At 39.4% G+C, this 21,764-nt stretch overlaps 1 long non-coding RNA gene across 1 annotated transcript in view; it reads left to right on the top strand.

Annotated features, from left to right (window-relative positions):
- Positions 1-6,378: 6,378 nt before the first annotated feature.
- The window catches only part of LOC125805058 (uncharacterized), a 34,238-nt gene continuing 18,852 nt past the window's right edge, over positions 6,379-21,764 (top strand). Inside the window, exon 1 of the long non-coding RNA XR_007441340.1 lies at positions 6,379-6,432. This is a non-coding gene — a long non-coding RNA (uncharacterized LOC125805058). The remainder of the gene's footprint in view (positions 6,433-21,764) is intronic.

Raw genomic sequence — 21,764 nt, 5'->3', positions numbered from 1 at the left:
CAAGCTCTTGAAGGCTAGAAATGTAGCTTTCTCAGCAGGAGACTAGGCAGGCCTGAGGACCTGGCTTAGGGCCAACTTGTCCCGCGGCATCAGGAAAGCTAATAGACAGTACTCCAAGAAGATATCCCAACGCTTTAGTGACAGCAGAGACACACAGAACCTGTGGCAGGGAGTTCAGTCTATCACAGTCTATCACAGACCTGCGACAGCAACATCTCTCTGCTGAACGACCTGAATGGATTCTTTGAAAGGTTCGAGCCATTTAACAACACACACACCAAGAAATCCATCCCTCTTCCTGGTGAACAGGTGCTGGTGCTGTCCCCAGACAGTGTGAGGAAAGCATTCAGCAGGATCAGTGCTCGAAAAGCTCCGGGTCTGACAACATTCCTGGTCGTGTGCTGAAGGACTGTGCCTGGGAACTCGCAGAGGTTTAGTTGGACATCTATAAGACATCTCTGAGTCAGGCTGTGGTTCCCACATGCTTCAAAGACGCCACCACCATAATCCCTGTACCAAAGAAGGCAGCGCCATTCTGTCTTAACGACTATCGGCCAGTTGCTTTCACCCCATCCTCATGAAGTGCTTCGAACAACTAGTCATGCACCACATCAAGTCTTCGCTCCCCACCTCCCTTCCCCCCCTCCAAGGATGTGTCCTAAGCCCCCTTCTAAAAGCTCCGGGTCTGACAACATTCCTGGTCGTGTGCTGAAGGACTGTGCCTGGGAACTCGCAGAGGTTTAGTTGGACATCTATAAGACATCTCTGAGTCAGGCTGTGGTTCCCACATGCTTCAAAGACGCCACCACCATAATCCCTGTACCAAAGAAGGCAGCGCCATTCTGTCTTAACGACTATCGGCCAGTTGCTTTCACCCCATCCTCATGAAGTGCTTCGAACAACTAGTCATGCACCACATCAAGTCTTCGCTCCCCACCTCCCTACTTTCTCCGCAAGCTGAAAAGAGCCCCCACCCCCATTATGAGCATCTACTACAGAGGGGCCATCGAGAGCATCCTGACCAGCTGTTTCACCGTGTGGTACAGAGCCTGCACAGCATCCTGCCGCATGACCCTCCAGTGCATCGTGAGGGCAGCTGAGAAAATCGCTGGAACCTCTGTCCCTCCCTTCAGGACTTATACAGCTCACACGGAAAGCCCTCTGTCTGGCAGGAGATGCCTCCCACCCACTTCCCACAGCTTCTTCATGCGGCTCTACCCCCATCCCAATCCTGCCCCCAGCACACCCATCACAGTAATGAAACTCTGTACTAGAACACACAAAGTACTGGAACAGACAAGCTGCACTACACATCCTATACCTGCACTACTGCTACACTGCATTGCGCACTTTAACTCCCAACAAACGGTGAATTTTAAGAACTTTATGCACTCATTCACTTACTATTAGTATTACCTATTACTGTTATACCATATTTGCACTACTGTTTTATGCGGGTTCTGTTTATACTTACTCTTATACCATATTTGCACTACTGTTTTATACCGGTTCTGTTTATACTTGTACTGTCTTGTACTGTCATCCCATCTTATACTTGTACTGTCATCCCATCTTAATCACCCCCCATCACTATTGCACTATTGTCTTTTGTCCCACGTATGTCTACTGTGTCCTTGTACATTGTATTGTACATATAGTGTCTCCCATTCTTTTATATAATATATTTTTTCTGTACTTGTTGTAATTTTTGGGAAGGAGGGTAACGTAATTTCAATTATCTGTATGTCCTGTACATATGCAGTACTGACAATAAAACTACTTGACTCGACTTGACTTCTTTTAGCTCCTGAAGGTGGAGTGTGTAGTATGATTAGTGAACATTGTGTCACTGAAACTCTGTTCGGCAAGTTCAGACAAGTTATCAGCTCTTACGATCACAAAGGACCCAAAGACTAAATAATTAAATGAGGAATTAGGTCTGGAACATTTGTTTAATGAGAGTGATGTATAAGGAGGTCATTAAAAATCAAAGAGGGGATGTTTTAATGGAATGGTTATATTAATGACTCATAATGTTAAAATGTTTGCAATTGTGTAAATAGTAACATCTGGGTTTGTACAAATCAGGGCTGTTAGTGGGGAAAGGTTGACGCAGCAGGGATCTAGGGTTTTGGTGACGTACAACACATAGGACACGCATCAACCATCGAAGCCAAAGGTGTGGGGGGCTGGAAGAGCATATAAAAATGTATGAGGGGGGTAGCTAGATAAGCCAGATTCTCGGTGTTTGCTACAATGTCTGACTTCAATAAAGATTTGTTACTCGCTTTGATCCTAAATCAGCATTCAACATTATTCTTTCACTCCAAACCACCATTTTTCCACAACATCTCTCTAAGGAGAGAAAGAGAGAGGAGCTCAGCACTATGTTTCTAAATTGCTAAATTTAAACATCAATTTAGTTTAAGCTTTAGAAATAAAACCATGATGTGAAATACGGGCAGCTTTCAGCATGGGAAATTACATCATCTGACTTCACAAAAATCAAGACTATGAAAAAAACTGGGGAAATACAGATGATCTAAGTATGAACTGATTATTAAAAGTGTCTGTCTGAGCACCACTACACCCTGTTAAAGCAGAGCAAGTCTAGGCAGGCAAATACACAATTACAGCCAACAGTGTCAAAACAACAGGGCATGTGTTTTATCAGTTCTTAATACTTTAAATACTTTATCTTTATAATCCTTTTTAACAGCACCATGTATGTACTCAGCCTGAATGCTGTCACTATAGCTGCATACTGCACTTTTTGTTCAAATTAAGTTCACATGACATTTTATATTTGGATAAATAAACCTTAAATATATTTCTTCCTTTAAATGTATCAGTATTTTTTTCCTCAAAGGTACACAGAGCACTGAAAGGGGCAGTCTGATGCTTTGGCCTGTGCTCTACTGGTAAAACTTGGGTCCAGCCATTCACACAAATTTTACTTTGACACATATCAGGCTGTAAAAATGGTTTTCTCAAAGTATAACAAATTGTCAATGCATACTGCCTCTGCCCTTACTTTCAACTTTGCTGACACAACCTCCTTCAGTTTTTTCACAATATCTGGTAACTTTATGTAAGAAAAACAAGAACATGATTAAAGAATTTGTGGGATGTCACATAACTTATTTTTTGTTGAGATACAAATATTACATACTCTGGCATGTAGAATACCTTTACGTGTTGATGCTATGTCCTCAATGAGCACAGATTTCTTTTTACGAGGCTGCACAAAGCTCTCTTCACTTTCCAATAAACGTAATAATGAACTATGTTCTAACATATTTGCCTTTGCTGGAGTGTGAGCAATCTACCACATGAAATTAAAAAGGTATACAGAAAATCATATTTTGCATTGTGTATAGGATGAACAGGTTAAAAAAAAATAAAAATATACATTGCAAACACACAGCAAATGTTTTGTGTGTTAAATCAGCAATGTGAGTTTTAAATGTAACTTAATTGTAGCGAGCTCCGTAGTTTAATACCTGGTGCTAATTGAGATGTTGAAACATTTTAATTTCGCGACAGTTATTCAATTAATTTAATTACATTAATTAATAAACTAATTAATCAATTAATTAAACACAATACATCTCAGGGTGTGGCTTCTACAGGTGAAAGGAATTCTCCAGAAAACACACTGAAATTACAGGTTTTGTAATATAAAAGTATTTTATTAAATCACACAGATGTCATAAATGTAGCCATTAGATATCAAATCATAGTGTATAATAATAAATGAGAAACAAACGAACAAACACGTTATAATACTGGTATGAAAGGAATAAAGATTAATAAATCTATTAAGTGAGGATTTCTAAATAATGTGCTAAGTGTAATTAGATCAAAACGATCCAATGAGAACACTAAAATTGATATTTTCGTCAAATAACTAAAAATGAATCTATACTAAGAAAAGAGTTAAGGACAATAACCAAACAAGACTTGACCAACCAAAACACCAATTGATAAAAGGAATACCCAGATGTCTTACTCTCAGACGTCCACAAAGGGGCTCCCCATCGGTTCCATCCGCTGTTTAAACCTCTTGATTGGCTTGCATCTTGCACCCCTAGCAGGTCGATCGCGAACCTATCCGCAGGATGGTGCTCTGTGGGCCAACGGCGCACCTGGTCGACACCCGCTTCTAGTTTTGGCACAGGAGAGCCTTCCCCGGAGCTGGCTTGGCTGGAGTACCCTTTTGGTGATCCGTCGGTTGGTCTAGTTGGTTTACTGAATTAACTATCTTGGCGAGCAGAAGAACTTCGTAGATCATAAAATAGCTTAGTTATTTTAAACTAGAATAACTAATACCATTATGCTTGAAGAAGGTTAAATGAGTTGTACTAAGAATGCTAAAACTAAGCTGACTAAACTAAACTAGCCTAAAGAGCTAGACTCCAAACTCCTCTCTGTCTGTCCTTCCTCCATCTCTGGGCTCCCTAAAACTGAACTGCCCTCTGGGCTCCCTAAACTGAACTGTCTGTCTCCTCTGAACTTCTCACTGGAGCTTCTAACTGCAACTCTCTGTCTAACTCAACTGAACTGTGAGTGTCTCTCTGGCCTGCTTCGGACCTCGAGCTACGATTGGCTCTGTGGCCCTTTGGGGGAAGGAGTGTTTTCATTGGTTTTAAGAGCAATTTCAAACCTTGGCGGGAAGAAAGGGTCTGTTCACCAAGAGCCATAAAAAACCCCACATGTGCCACCATGCTTCGACTAGTGAGAGATTTTTTATTTTACTAATAGACCAAACCAAAAGAAAATTCAATTAAACAGTGGATCAAAATAGTCTTCAGCATACCAGTTTGTAAGGATAAATTCAGGAAACAACAATCTTACAATTGAATCAAAAATGTAAATGTAAATTATATGTTTTGCCCATAAACAGTTTTGTAACATTTAAGATAATACTGAGATAAGAGATCAAGTGTCATGTTATTAATTAAACCCAATTAAATAACTTAAAAGATAATACAACATGGATAAAACCACTGATAAACAAATAAAGCTAATTTATCAAATGCTAGTTAAACTTTGTTGATTCAGACTTGACTGTGTAGGAAAATTTAATCAGGACACATCCAAACACATGTACCAGAAGTGGCACGTTATTTAGTAAATATTCTGTAAAACACCTTTTTTTATATAGTCAATATATATTTTAAGTAATACTTCTTAGTGAGAAATTCTCTTCCCTCTGCAGATAGATAAGGTTGCTGGCCCTTGCCTGACGGTGGGGGAAGAGGGTTTTCTTCTTACACCACAGAATTTGAGCCTGCAATGTTGAAAATGGAACCCCAAGTTTAGAACATTTCTTTTAACTTCATGAATCTTATTTCTTAGTGCTTTGCAGAAATAGCTAAGCATAAACTTTTAACTTGGTGTTACATTTGGTGGATTCATGGAATTAAGTTTTAAAAACTCTCTCATATCCGCAGTCCCGTCCTTGTCCTGGCGATGGTGCTGTTGGCACACCCCAATTGTGCATAGTTCCAGATGTTAAGCATTAAAGGACTTAAATCCCAGGTTTACGACTGAAAGAGTCTTGAGGAATGTCATATGGTGTTTACACTAAACTTGCATTAAGGGTAATATATCCATGTGTATAGCAACATATGTAATGAAAGCAGTTCACGTAAACTTTGTTACGATCAGTAGTGGAGAGTGAACAGCTAGTCTAAGGCAGGTGATTAAATTGGATGATGGGCAGCTGAACTGTGGTGGGTGATGGGGAAGGCTGACTTCCAGAAACTTCCATCAATCTGGCCGACAGGTGACATAAGATCCTATAGGTCCAACATCCATTGGTATTGTGTCCAGTGTTGGGCATGTTACTTTGAAAAAGTAATTAGTTATAGTTACTAGTTACTTCTTCAAAAAAGTAACTGAGTTACTAACTGAGTTACTCCATAATAAAAGTACTATTTACCAGTAAAAGTAACTATTGAGTTACTTTTGTTACTCGCCCCCGTAAACCCCCCCCCATCCTTCTCAGAGCGTGTTTTATAAGCCAGATGAATAGAGTGCGTGCAGTTATCTCATTCCTCCCTCCCTTGTGACTCACGCACACAACGCACACACACACACTTGCGCCTTTGTCTGTATGCGCGAAGAAAAAAAAAAGTTAATTGAGCGGCTAAAGTAACGTGCAGTAACAGCGTTATAGTGACAGTCAGAGTAATTAGTTAGATTACTCGTTACTGAAAAAAGTAACGCCGTTATTCCCATCATTGATCGTGTCAGACAGGTGTCATTAACTCGGAGGAAGGCAGAAAGATGGAATTAGTTTTGACTGGATTCGTGTGAAACAGAGAACAGGAACCATGATTCCCTATGCCCATGAACCCCTGGATATGCAGCCTTATCTAAAGGAAAAAAACATTAATTACCAAAAGCTAAACTAAACAAGTAAGTGTTTAATCTAGACTTTTGAGACAGGGTCTTGAGTCCCAAACATATTCGGGAAGGTTATTCCAGAGTTGGGAGTTTGCTAGTGCAAAAATATTAAAGATTTCCAAAAAGGATCACAAGATTATCTGAATGTAACCTGAGCTATGATACTGTTTAGCTAGCTGTGTAAATGTGTCTGTTGATTGCCATGAGCAGCAAGTGGATCAGTCATCATCTACAGCCAATCTAGCAAAAACTGTGCATGTGTACACAAGACTGTGCATGTGTACACAAGAATCTTTTAACTAGTAATTACAAATAAAACGGAACCTGTTGAAAGATATTACATTTTATTACAATATATTATTACAAATATTACAAAGTTTTCATTAGTCTCTAATCATGAGACGAATGAGGAAATGTGAGACATTGGGGAAATGTGTATGATTAAACCAAGGTATACGGTTTTCAGAAAATGAAAGGGTGGTTAACATATGTGGATTAATATTATAATACCCTCAAAATTAAGTCATGGAAATCACTTGGTTGTACCAACTCTTATCTTCCCAAATCTATATTTGGTCTTGTAGATTTTTTTCTTGAAATTTATATGTATTCATTAGTTTATGAACTTAGTGACAAAATGGTCATATGGTGTGACATGTTATGTATTAAATTAGAAATGTAATATGATAATGTAAGTATCCTGATTCTTTATCAATACTGTATAAAAGAATAGCATTGCTCACATGCAAATATGTTACCTGTTGCATTGTTTTTCATTATTTACACACATAGGTGTCTCACCATATAACGAATCACACCACACAACAATCTGTATGAAAAAATCTGTATTAGCTGCATTTAGCTAACAAACAAACTTGATTTGGCAAGTGATTGAAATAATTTTTAGTTACAGAAGAATCACAAAGTTGTTGAAGAACAAGTGAATATTTTTAAACAAAAATTTCTTTTTATACTGAATCTGCATGAATGAGTGAGTGTTGCTGTATAAATATTACATTTATGAATGATATACTATAAAAATGTGTTAAGCGAATGAAAAACTTAAAACACTTAACTTTTAGCTACAACATATGTATGAAATAGCATTATTTATGTATTTAAATGCAGTTCATATCATAGTGTGACAAGAAAACACCATATGACGATTCATATACTTAGCATGACTTTAAGCAATGTGGCTTTATGCTAAAACCATGCTAACTACAATATGACAATATAGTTTTAAAGGTAATATTGAGTGAAAAATAATTTCATTTTGGCATTTTTGTGTATAATGTGACACACCATGTGACAGTGCAAAATGAAACTGAAGCAGAAGTGCTAGATATACTTGATTTTTCAGAAAGAATAAAGAGCGATAATTAATCCTGTAACTTTCAGTATCCTTCTAAGAAGGAAAGCCCCCACTCCCCAAAGGCGTTCAAACAATAGCCTGTTTAAAAAAAGAGTATGCAGTCACACCATATGATATTTTTTTGTCAGTTTTTTAAAGTACAGCCTAAAGAAAGGAAAAGCAACATTTGTGTGCCATGTATTTGGTTTGGAGAAAAGAAACAAAACATGCACTCTCTCCTGACTCCCTCTGTAGATGAGCTCTTATCTCTAGAAAAGGATGGTATCACATGGAGACAACCACAGAATAGAAAACAGGTCCAAGGTGTTTGCACTAAAAGATCTAAAAACATGTAACTGTCTAAAATGCACTAACATCACGTTTTCATAATTTCTTACGTTTTTTGGGTTAATTTGTGTGTTGAATGTAGTAAAGACTGTTTTTCGACGATTTAAGCTGAGAAAAGCTGAGAAACTCCTTCCTTCAAGACGATGAGAAAACTATTCCAGGTGACTCTCCCTCATGAAGATACTGAGATTAAAATACCAATATATATATATATATATATATATATATATATATATATATATATATAAAAAAATATATATATATATATATATATATATATATATATATACAGAAACATACGTATATGTATTATTCTATTATTTTATAATAATGATAATAATATTAATATAATATATATTAATATACTATATGTTTATGTTTGTGGTTCGATTGAGCGCCTGTTTTGGGGGAGGAGTCAACAAAGACGTTCTGTAAACTTGTTCGTTAATTTTCGCTTTGCGCAGCTTTTTGGGAAACACTCACAGAACTGCCTTGTTCTTTCCTCACGTCATTTGTTAGTTTGTTCGTTATTCACTAAGATTGATCGTTTACGGGAAACACACCCCTGTGCACTTCACCCACCAAACTGCTTTCTTGTAGATTAGACCACATTTGTTAACAGACAACATAACAGAAAGAAACTCCTCATCTTCTATTTCCAAATGCTTCAAGGTTACATAGTAAAACCATCTCTTGAGGCAACAATACTCAAAGCGACACAAAAATATTTTTATTTTAATTCAACATGTTATAATAGTTGTTTAATGTTAAGTGAAAGCATGTTTATTGTGTAATAAACATGCTTTCACTAAACATTAAACAACTATTATTTATGTGGCTGATACTCTCCTGGAATACTCTCTGCCATACATTTTTGTTTCCCCACCAGAAAACAATAAAATGCGCAAGACTATTGTAGGACTAGAGTCAAGAACTAGTAAGGTATTTCATTAAGGCACTTACATCAAAAAGAGCAGGCCAGCATTCTTTGCAAGCATCGACAGGTGGGGCTAGGTTGACAACTTCCTGTCTGCAAATGGAGAATGTCCCTGCCATTTTCTCACTGATAATATTAAAGATATTTCTCTTCTTTACTTCACCCAAGTGGTCCAGTCTGACTTGCTCCTGACTTTCTTTTGTTTCTCTTTGTGGGTGAGGGGGCAGGTAATTCATCTTTGCCTTTCTTGGCTTCTTTACATTTTTGCAGCTGCCTTCTCATGTGCTCGCTTCTTTTTCAAAGAGTTCACTTAAAGCTCAGGGCGCTCGAATGTTCAAAGTTTGTATTTGTAATTGACCATTTTATATGCCTTTGCTGCCATCCATAACATCCATTAAATGAACCTGGTTTTCAGAGACAAGGATGGTTTTGAATCAATGCTTCGAAAACATGGTTCAATTGTGCACTTGTAGGACAGGCAACAAACTGATAAATGGTTTCGGACAATTTCTTGAGCATATTAGGAAGAATTGTGGTAGGAATTCCCTCCTTCTCGAAAGCCTCATTACCTGATGCAAGCACAAGCTGTGTTTTAGGCAAAATGAGGTATCGGAAATTGTGCAGGCCATCACTGAGAGCGGTGTCATGTGCTCTGGTGGTGAGAGAATCACAGTGGGATCTTGGGATCCAGATAAGCAACTGTCACATTGAGGATAAATGGCACTTACTGTTCAGTTTGGGCAGGAGCTGTGCAGATTAGTCAAGGTCGAGGTGACCATAAGGAATTCAAAAACCTTAAGTGTGTCTTTGGCCTTGACATTACTTACTAAATTCAGAGAAAAATACTCTCTAAAATCAGCATCTTTAAAATGCAAAGTGAAATTACCCTCAATTTGAAATGTCTGTTGCACAAGAGAATGAAGTCTGTCCACAGGATCAGGGATTCCAGAAGGTAAGTCTTGTCTACGAATTGTCATGTTCTTGAAGTATGATCCAAAGTTTAGCAGGTTGAGACATCGTAGCATCAAACTGAAAAGACATAACAGATTGAGAGTACATCAAAATGTACAACTTTTATTATAAAATATTTAACAAAAATGTCCCCAGAAAGAGTAAAACCAAAGAAAGTTTTGTGTGTGTGTGACAAAAATTACTAAAAGTAAATGCTGAATCAACATCCTCCATTAGAGACCATGTTCTTTAATCTTTCTAAATAGATAGTTCGATCTAGATGCACTCAGATCAAGATGTACCAGTAGAGAAAAACAGCCTTGGTTGGCGGCAAAAAGCAGACCGTTATTTTAACCAAAGCTGTCTCAGTGATATTATGAGGCCTAAATTAAGATTGGAATTAATTTTTTTGGCCTCACAAACTGGATAAATTGGAGGTGCGAGGGGGGAAGGACAGCTGAATGCACACCGAGGACGCTCTCATCAGTGAACATCAAGGTGGTGAGTGACAGACTTTGATTTGTTGATCAGATTTATTTGTTTAGTCCCTCCACCTACCTTCAGGCACTCCACCATGGACAAGCTGTAATTACATGTTGCTGTAATGATTACGTGTAAGTCGAGGCTAGGTGCCTGACGGTGTGATCATAGTGAGGCCTCTATTAAAAGATGTTTTTTAGAGTAATAGGTCCGGACCATGGGGAAGAGTGTCAATTAATTCAGAAGAATATTGATAGTGACAGGGAAGTGGGAGGTCTTTGTTTCGGGACTAAATTTCTGAGGACAAAGGCCAAACGAGAGGACCCAAAATGGGATACCAATTAGCAAAAAAAAATGTATACAACCCTAAGGTGCACAGTGCAGCATTGTTTAGCCAGATAAGTGGGATTATGGGACTAATAATGTAATGTATGGATAACATTTTCCTGTTGTTTTCCATCAGGGAATCTACAAGGGGGCGAGATGGTAGGTCATTTTAATGTAGTGTCTCAATCACAGTCAGTTCTGACCCAACCAAAAAGGAGGCAGCCAGAAGCCGGAGCCCAGGGCGAAGGAGCAGCAGCGGCGGCGGACCAGCCACCACCGCAGCCACTCACACCTGCCAGCACAGCATGGCCTCTACGCAGAAGCACAAAATCTTCTGGATGATGCAGCCGGTTCCCCAACAGAGACATTTATCCCACCCATGGCTGCTCGCACAAGATGCCACATGACTGGAATGGAGAAAACAGGAGGCGATGAGAGATTCTGCCTGTACAATAGCCCTGGAACAGGACTAATGGTTGAAGCTGTCCAGGTGAGCGGAGCTTTTTCTATGGTGGAGGTGGCAGGAACAGACGGACCTCTGCTGGTACATCGGTACTAGACTGATAACGACATTATAGAAGCAGCCTCTAGCCTACCTGACCCCCAACAAATTGAATAAAGAAAGTTTGGAGAACCTGAGGACTTGTCGCCCAACCTGGGAAAAGAGAAAAAAGCGGGGAGAGGCGGATTTGCTGGCAACGGGCCAGTTTTCCAGCCAAGACAGCAGCGGCAGCAACAAATCCTTTGAAGAAGGAGAATACTGGATTAACCACTGCAGCACCTGTGGAAAATATGGACATTTTGCTCGGAATTGCCAAGATCAGGCCCAGGGCTCCAGTGAGACAACTGACCAGTGATGGGCGGCAGAGGGGCAGGACAGCCTGAGGGGACCCATTGACGCACTTCCTCTCCATATTGTGTAGCAGCTTACAACATGACCATTAAGTATGTCGATAGTAACAATGTTTTCATATTGTTTTTTGATGTCTTCTGGTTGTCCTGTGAACTTATTGGCCAGGGAGTTAATGTCTATGCTATGCCTACACATGGTCTTGCATCAGATGAAGGGATGGTAATCAATAATTTCCTCTTGGGAGCCAGAGTGGTGATTCCAGAGAGATTTGATCAGTTGATTTGGAAACAAAAGGTTTGGACTGTGTCACCCATATTAGATCTGATCCAGACAAAGAGTATGCGAAGCAATTTTTTTTTAAATTCACAACTACACTATTGTGGAATGAAAACATGGTAGCAGCTGTGGTCCTTTTGACTGAACAGCAGGGTAAAATATTCACCATACATGACTCACATCCTCTCATTTCACTAGCACGGGCTAGTCCATCCATTCCCTGGGAGGATTTAGACCATGGACAGCAAAACCTTTTAAAACAAAGGACTGGCATTTTTCCACCATACCCACAGTGACTCCACAAATACTTAGAGGAAGTCTTTTCATTATTGCTTGAACTGCAGGCCGTCTATGGAGATTTTTGGCTCACCCCCCCTCATGCAAGCAGCCACACTCACAGAAGAGAAGGAACTGGAAATAGTTTCACTTCCCTCCTCACCTGTGGGTGTCTAGTAAACATAATGTGGGGCTGATCAAGGGCTGTAAACAAGTGCAAAATACACTAAAGTCTACATATAGACCAAAACAGGCCCAGTATCCCCTAAAACCTGAGGCTTTGAAAGGGATTAGGCCAGAATTTTAAGCGTTAATGAAATTTGGGTTGTAGTACCATGCCCAGATTCACCAGTGAGAACACCTATTTTCCCAGTAAAAAGCTTCATTTCTCATTCCTCAAATGTGCACAAAACACACACAGGCATTTGCAGCCTCTCTTGCATCAACCAGTATGGCACCCCCCAGCGACAAAATCATTTCAACATTGGCAGATTGATTTTGTAGAACTAACACCAGCAGAAGGGAAGAAGTTTCTCCTCGTCTGCGTATGCAAGTTTAGTAAATGGGTTGACGCTTTTCCCACAGGTATCCAGGATGGCGATGCAGTAGCAAAATCATCCCTAGGTGGGGCCTGCAACGATGTATCACCATTTGTACACACAGGGTCAATCTGTCTGACTAAGAACTTGGGAATAGACATGAGAAAACATTGCAGTTACCATCCTGCCAGTGCTGGAAAAGTTGAAAGGGTTAATGGAACTGTCAAGAATGGTTTGGAAAAAATTACACAACAAACAGGCCTTAATTGGGTTAAGTGCCTTCCCCTGGTTCTCTGGCAAAGCAGATCCAGGTCACAAGCGAGAACAGGCCTCAATGCATTTGAAATAGCGTTTGGCAGGCCTCCAAATACAGGACTAGGCTCACCACCTCTTGATAATCAGTTACTGACCATTTACTTACGGCGTATCGAGACGCTTCTCTCTGTGTTTAAGCAGGTGAAGGCAGTGCTACCCAGCCAGCTGACCAGCCCCTCTATGACTATAAGCCAGGTGACTGGGTGCTGACATAGGACCTCCACAGATGAAGTTGGAACAAGTGGACGGGACTCCACCAGGTGCTTCTTGCATGGCTGTGAATGTGGAAGAACGAGGAACGTGGGTGGACCATACTTCGTGCAAAAAAGGCTCCGACCTCACGTGAAGTGACAACAACGCAATAATGAAAACGATCATACGTCAGGTGTACACAATGTTTGTTATGCTTATGCTGCAGCAGACCCATTTGTCTTTGAAATATACTCAGACTCATATGACACTTTTAATGCAACTTAATGGTACCCATAGAGATACTGATACTTTTACCATGATTATACCCGTACTCTGTGTGATATTTTTGTTACTATGTATTACTTCCTGCTTGCTTAATTGCTTTACTACTTTTATAACTCATATGTTCACATCATATCAATTGCTGCAAGTTGTTGTTGAGCCAGTCGAGAATGAGGGTGAAGGAGATATGAGGTTGAAGCATTTGTTTGATGAAACATTTTTAAATATTAAGGATGATTATTTAATCAAAGGGGGGAATTTTCAAGTATTTTTTTGATGTGATTCATTAATCTTCCTTAACAAACTGATTGAATTATAATACTTGCACGTTTATGGAGAATGTACTTTGGACTTATGAATTGTTTGTGCAGTTTGTTTTTCCTTGAAATTATCACACCCACAAAGAACAGACCCTCACAGAGAATCATCCTGCTCTCCCTCCTTACCTCTGCCACAGGAAACAAACTAGGGCAAGGATGACAGTATGTACTGTAATGAGATAAAGACTGGTTTGAACCAGTGTGGACTGCAACTCCTTATTTGTCTCTACAAAAAGCTTTGTGTGAGCCCAGCTGGGGCAGAGGAGATCTGAAATCAGCTGGAAAACACTATTTTGGGGAGGTGATCAGGGTTAGGAAACTGCTTTAAACTACAAACATAAAGTACTGTACTAAATTCTGGCTATCTACTACATCTGGCTTCTAGATAACTAGTTAGCTAAATGAATTGTCGTTAATTATAGCTCACAGTAAGTCCTGTAATACTAACTTAATAAACACAGTTTGAAAATGAAATAGTGATTAGCTGATCAGGTACAGGGCAAGTTAAACATTACATATATAGTTTATTTTTCTTAAACCTTGACTCCCAATCTAGGTCATTGAGTTAAGCTAACTCACTAACACAGCTGCAGTTTATTAATTACAGTGAGTTTAATCTGTGGGCTGATTCAGAGACGTGTATTTTTAACCAGCTATCAGAAACATATCGTCACAGTTTACATGGTTAGCCTACCGTTACCTTTCTGTTAGAAAAATCTCCGTATATCCAGATCTGTTTTAAAATCAGATGAAGCTGCTGCAGCCCGATACCGCTGCTAAATTTCACCTTGAGGGGGAGGGGCTTCCCCCCACCAGCACACCGCGCGCCGCAAAACCAGCAAGCTGATTGGCTGTTTCTACTGAGAGGCGGGACTTAATACCGGCGTCTAAGCTCACCAAAGCAGCTTCAGAATTATATTCCTTTATATAATGCATAATGTGTAAAGTGCGTCTTATGTTATCATGTGTCTGCCTGTTTTGAATAAATCCTGTTTTATCCTGATCTATAATTTGAGGAAGTTTCGCAATTATACTAGCATACAATTTGTAGTCAACATAAGGGACCGAAATGGGTCGGTATGATTCACAATCAAGTGTATCTTTCCCTTCTTTTGGGATTACTGTGATTATTGCTTCTTTCCACGAAGGAGGCATTTTTCCCTGCATCAGGGCGGAGTTGCATGCTTCAAGCAAGCATGGCGATAATTCGGCATGAAAAACCTTATACCATTCATTAGGGAAACTGTCTGAGCCAGTGGATTTATTTGACTTAAGGCATGTGATGGCTGTATCTAATTCTTCTTTTGTTATTATGGCCTTTAAGTCACTATTCTGTTCATCAGTTAAGGTTGGTAAGTCATGTGATTTAAGAAATTCCTCAATCTTTTCTTCATCCTCAAAACACTGTTGTGAATATAATATTTCATAATATTTTTTAAAAGCTGTTTGAATTTCATTTTTAAAAAGCGTCATTTTAGTTTGTGGGTCTCTTATCTTATATATAGTATTTTCTGCCTGTTGTTTTTTTTTTTTCGCTAACAATTTTGTTGATTTTACACCTGCTTCATAATATTTCTGCTTTGTAAATACTATGTTTTTTCTATTTCCTGGGTGTACATTAGGTTTATTTCGTTCCTAATCCTAAGAATGTCTGTCATCAAATTTGGGTCTTGTGTTTTTTTGTGTGTAATTTCCAATTCCTTTAATTTAGTATTTAAATCATTCAGTGTTGATTGCCTTAAGTTCTTCTTAAAGGAACAATGATTAATAATTTTACCCCTAAACACAGCTTTTAGAGTGTCCCATACTAACTCAGGTCCCACTGCTCCGTTATCATTAACTTCTAAGAACATTTGAATTTCTTGTTTTATTTGTTCCATAAATTGGGGATTATTAAGCACACTTGAGTTAAGTCTCCATGTTCTATTTCTTTGAGTTTTGCTGAGCAATACAGACATTGAAACTGGTGCATGATCAGAACGGTCTATGGTTCCTATTTCACATTTTAACGTTTTATGCCGCTCCTTTTTATATGAAAAAAAATAGTCGATTCTAGAATATGTTGAATGGGGAAATGAGTAGTGAGTGTAATCACGTCCTGTTGGGTAGAAATCCCTCCACAAATCTATTATTCCTAATTCCTTTTTCTGATAAAATTTAAGATTGCTACATGGAGGAGCATATACATTTAACAATGTTATTTCCACCCCATCTACACTTCCTGAAATTAAAATGAACCTACCTTCCTTATCTTTGGTCATTGTATGCAATTCAAAAGCTACCCGTTGTGATATTAATATAGCTACTCCCCTTCTCCTCCCATTTTTGTACGAAGAGAAAAATATTTTGGAGAAACCCATGCGTTTTAACTTTTCATTTTCTATGTCATTTAAATGGGTTTCTTGTAGAAAAATGACAGATGCTCCTTCTGTCTTCATTATGGTCAAAATTTTGCTTTTCTTTACAGGATTTAGTAGACCATTTACGTTAAATGAAATTGTCTTAAGTTCCTCATAGGTCATTTTGTTTATACAGTAGTATCCCAGTCATTCTCTCGCTATAGAAAACATTAAAGTTCAAACAATTAGGCATCCTCTTGAGTAAGTTAACAAACAACCATGCAACATGAACAATTATAAACATTGGCAAACTTAACAGAACGTTGGCTTCCAAGGTTGAGGTTTGTTAAATTTGAACCTTTTGAGAGTCTGGTGTTGAGAGACCCTCGTAAGGGGGAAAAAAAACTTCGCTTTTGGAAGGGGGCCCTTAATAAGAACAGTGTCGCGTTATCTGCTGCTTTTCTCGCTCGGAAAAAAAAAATAGGTGAGACGTAACCTCGACATTTTAGAGAAACTAATGTGTAAAATACAGAAGACCATGCTTAGATAATCTGCATGTGTTTAGAAAGCAGCAGTTTACTCAGTTAAAGTCACTCGCGCTCCGGAGATCTCGGTCTGAAACTATGCAATTTTTCCTTGTACAGAGGGACCGAGTGCTCCTCTGGTGGCCCACACAGTTTACCTTTCTTTCTGTGGCAGCGTTTCTCAGTCACCTGCCACGCAAACAACCTTTCTATCTCCTCAAGAAGGGTTGGAGATGTGTGCACTTCCTTCACTGCGAGACCACGCTTGACCATGTCTCTTGTAGCTTCTGTAGCAGTTTGATATACCTTCGCCCCGTCCTCGTAGAAAACCCTCAGCTTTGCCGGAAAAGATGTTTGAAATCTAATTTTCTTACTCTTCAGCTCTCTTTTAGCCTCAGCGTACTCCATGCGTTTTTTGAGGACTGCGGGTGGGTAGTCATGGTCGACGAAGAATCTGCTGTTGTTGAAAAAGGTTTCCTTCTTTTGCCAAGCCCGCCGGAGCACGTCTTCCTTCATGCGGGCACTCTGGAACTTTGCCACAATGGAGCGGGGTTTCAAATCACCTTGAGTGGGCTTTGGTGCAAGGGCTCTATGTGCCCTCTCAATGCGGAGCTCTGTAGCTTCGGGGTAGTCCAGTTGGTTCTTCAGGAGCGTTTCCAAGAAGCTCACCATGCAACTTCCCTCTGCGTTCTCGGGGATGCCATAGACTCGGATGTTTTCTCTGCGTGAGCGTCCTTCTTGGTCGAGCAGTCCAGCTTTCATGGTTAATCATGCTTCAATATGTTTAGATTTAAATGTAATCTCTATCAACATTTTAAATTCTTACTCATTGTGAGACAATCTTTACAGAGCTTACACCCATTTATTGTGAAATGCTTAAAATGCTCGCTAACTGCAGCACTGGGAAAGGTTACCTTTCTTGGGCAGTTTCACCAGGTATCCTAGCTTCCAGTCAGTGGGAACTTGCTCCTGCACCCATATCTTCAGTATGTAGCATATCTGCTATGGTTGCTGCATCTGCCTTGAGAGCTTCTGGAGGGAGGTCGTCAGGACCTGCTGCCTTGCCATTTTTCATGGACTTGAGGTATATCACGTCAACTCAAAATGCTCCATCCATCATGTTCTTTGTTCTGCATCACTTGTGATGGTTATCATATTCTTATCCTTGACTGGCTTACTTAGGTTGAATTTCTTCCCTGACAAAGCATGTGTTATGTCGTATAACCTCTTCATGTTGTTTGTCTTATCTGGCACATGTTACTTCTGCCTCCTCTGTCAAACTTTCTACAAACTGTCTTTTGTCTTATCTGGCACACCTCTTCACTTCCCAGTACTGTGCTGTAAGGTCTGTTTTTTATCCTGTTGATCCTTGCATCTGTTTATTTTGTGCTTTAACTTTTTCCTCGTCAGTATCTTCTTCCACGTTTCTTGAGACATCCACTCTTTCTGCTCCCTTTCCCTCTTCCCCATGACTTTGGTGCAATCAGTCTTCCAGGTCTTCTGTAAGAGTCAAGAGAGTCAAGAGTCAAGAGGCTTTTATTGTCATTACAACTGAGTACAGGTACACAGTGTAGTGAAATTATGTTCCTCCGTAACCATGGTGCAACATGGAACAATAAGCAATAGACAACATAAAGTGCAGGAGGGATGACAGTGCAACATAACTATAACATTAAATAACAATAAATACAAATATAGCCACAAGCGGCGATTTACAGGGTCCGAGCATTACAGGCAAAGAGGCCCCTGCAGGCCAGTTAGGCTTAAAACATGTTGCTAGTTGACCACCATCACCAAACTGGATGAGGATGACCAGCATGACCGAGCTGGATGACCAGCATGACCAGAATGACAAAGCTGGTTGACCAGTATGATCAGCATGACCAAGCTGATTGACCATAATGACAAAACTGGATGACCAGCATGGCAAAGGCAGTTGACCTGTCTGGCCAAGCTGGATGACCAGCATGGCAAAGGTGAAAATGTGATTGGCTAATAGTAACCACAAAAGTGTACATATCAAGTTTTCATTTGGTGTATCATTAGTGCATGGACAATAGATGATAATTGCCAATGCTGAGCTTGATAGCTTGTATGGTCCTAGAGAAACAGCTATGTAACATTGTCTCCGCCCCCTTTGGTGTATGTCTACAAAAACTGACAGAGTATCTGAGAATGATGTAATGATCAAAGGACTGAAGTGGTATTAATGTCAGGTTAAGCATTCAAAAGTTAAAAGTGTTGGAAGAAATTTTGCTGCACCATGGTAGGTCTAGTTTGCATATGGCGGCCATATTGTTTACAATTTTTTTTAATTATTGAGGAGTAAGCTCTGCTGAACTGTTTGACACCAAACATGTCATGATTGGTCAAGGAGCCAAAGACAAATTTTCAAAAGTAGGTTTTGCATATTCTGCATATAATTTGCAAAAAAAAATTAAGTGGGTGGAGCAAGAACAAGAATGACCAAGGTGGCTGACCAGCATGACTAAGAAGGATAAAGATGTTCAACCAGCAAGACCAGCAAGATCAGTAGAGCTTTAATTTAGAATTATTAACCTGTAGCTGTTTCACCAAATGACCACCAGAGTGCAGCAAGAGACCACATATAACCTGCTGAGAGTCTATCAGTCAGAAAGAGAGAAATCTTCCTATCAGTGCATTTCTGTTTTTGCAGAGAGAAGAAAAGTCAGATTTGGCTCAAAATTGGCAGTCAAGATCAGGTGGTCTGTACATATATGTAAATTTGTGTGTTGATAGGGTCAAAGGTTCCTGTCTTCTGTCCATTTAGGTTTGAAAAAAGTGATAATACAGGCTTACGGTCTGCAAAATCGCTGTAGATTTCCAGCCGTTGAAGAGGGAGAACATGTCCAATTTGGCTGAAAATTATCAATCTATATATGTGTATAAATTTGTGTGTTGATAGGGTCAAAGGTTCCTGTCTTCCGTCCATTTAGGTTTGAAAATAGCGATAAATATAATAAAATGAAAGTAGTTAATTTGTTACTGTAGAGCCTACTGAAGACTTATTTGGCTCATACTTGGCACATGTGCTTCAAATGTCATTAATAATTAGTAGCTTCAACAGTTTTGACATGTTCAAAACTTTGACAGAGTTTTGGCCAAATAACTCTGTAAAGGCTTTCACGTACATGTTTGATCAAGGTTTATGGGCCACAAATAGTTAAAATGTCAAGATTTTTTAAATAATTATTTACCTACACGGTCTCAGGATTGCATCAAGACCAAATTTGTTTTGATTGATTGAAGACTTTTACTCTTTTGGACAATGATGAAAATTTTTGCATTTTTGGTAAAGACATGTAATTACAAAGTTGTAAGGGCTACAGCAACGTATACAAATCAAAAAGAATAACATGCCTAGGCCACTTGTACCTTTAGATATAACTGATTTTCTGCTATAGCGCCCCCTAGAGGCCAATTGACGCCATATTTTAATGGATGATAGAATGGATGATGGATGATATTTTATACATGTAGGGTATAAGTATCGTCCTGATTGGTCATTGTTTAGCCTGTCAAAAGCTTGCTGGAACCTGATTGGCTAATAGCGACCACAAAAATTTACATATCAAATTTTCCTTTGGTATGCCATTAGGACATAGGCCATAGATGATACATGCCAAAAGAGACGTTGATAGCTTGTACGGTTCCTGAGAAACAGATTTTTAGCTTTGGCTCCGCCCCCTGCGGGCGTATGCCTACACAGATTGACAGGCTACCTCAGAATCATTACATTACATTACATTACATTTCATTTGGCAGACGCTTTTGTCCAAAGCGACTTACAATAATGAAGTACAAAAGTAATAGGAATTTAGATAACCCATTTTTAGATAGGGCTTAAAGGAGGTCGAAGGGAAATAAAGGGATAGAGAAGTGAAGGAGGGGAAGAAGGAAATGGGGTTAGAAGTAGTTAGTGTGTTAGAGGTGTTAGGAGATTAAGTGCTCTTTGAAGAGCTCTGTCTTCAGGAGTCTCTTAAAGATAGCGAGAGATTCCCCTGATCTGGTAGTGGAAGGTAGTTTGTTCCACCATTGGGGAATCATGTTGGCATCAAAGGTCTAAAGTGGCATTAGTGTGAGATTAAGCATTCAAAAGTTACAGCTGTTAGAGTAAATTTGGGTGTGCCACGGTAAGATTAATTTGCATATGGCGGCCATATTTTTGATTTGCCATAAACCAAGGAATCATATAACGAAATAATTTTTGCTCTAGCTATCAGGGTGTGGGAGTTACAAGGCCTAACACGTTGACCTTCGCCATAGCGCCCCCTTGAGGCTGATCGGGCTCATCTTTTTAATCTGAGTAGCGGTGAGAAGTACTACCATATGACCTCAGCCCTGTAGGCCTTTTGGTTTCTTCTGCCCAATCACTTCTATGGCAGAAAAAGAATAAGAATAATTATAATAAATATAGCCGCAAGCGGCGATTTTTGGGGTCAGAGGAACAGGCCAAAGAGGCCCCTTAAGGCCAGTTAGGCTCAAAACATGTTTTTTTTGTGAACTGACCTGCAAGCTTCAATTAGAGTGGAGTATAACAGAGCAGTTGTGCGATGTGATAAATGAAAGCTCATTTTTTATATTCCATTGAATTTAGTAGAATGGAGCAGTGTAACTGTTCTCTTGAATGTCAGTGCTGGTCGACCAGTTTGACCCAGCTGGTTAACCAAGAGTGATCAAGAATGACCAAGCTGATTAACCAGCAAAACCAGGAAGGGAAAGGTGGTTGAACAGCATGATCAATGTCAAATTAAATATACTATTTAGCTTATTAACATCTAGTTTACATCTCGTTTTCCACGACCATGGCCATCAAAGAACATCTTAGAACAACACAGTGGTCTTCATCAACCTTTTTTAGCAGAGATATGACTTTGCAACTGTAGAAGCTGGAGCTGTTTTATCAAATGACCACTACAGTGCAGCAAGAGACCATGTAAAATGTTTTAAAGTTACATTGTCAGTTTTTTAGGTTTCTGAGCAATGTAGAAGTTGATGAAAAGTTATAGGTGTTAG

The sequence above is a fragment of the Astyanax mexicanus genome, chromosome 11, assembly GCF_023375975.1.
Source record: "Astyanax mexicanus isolate ESR-SI-001 chromosome 11, AstMex3_surface, whole genome shotgun sequence".
In the NCBI taxonomy this organism is placed as follows: Eukaryota; Metazoa; Chordata; class Actinopteri; order Characiformes; family Acestrorhamphidae; genus Astyanax; species Astyanax mexicanus.
Note: the sequence above shows the minus strand (reverse complement) of the source record. Positions and strands in the feature narration are given on the sequence as shown.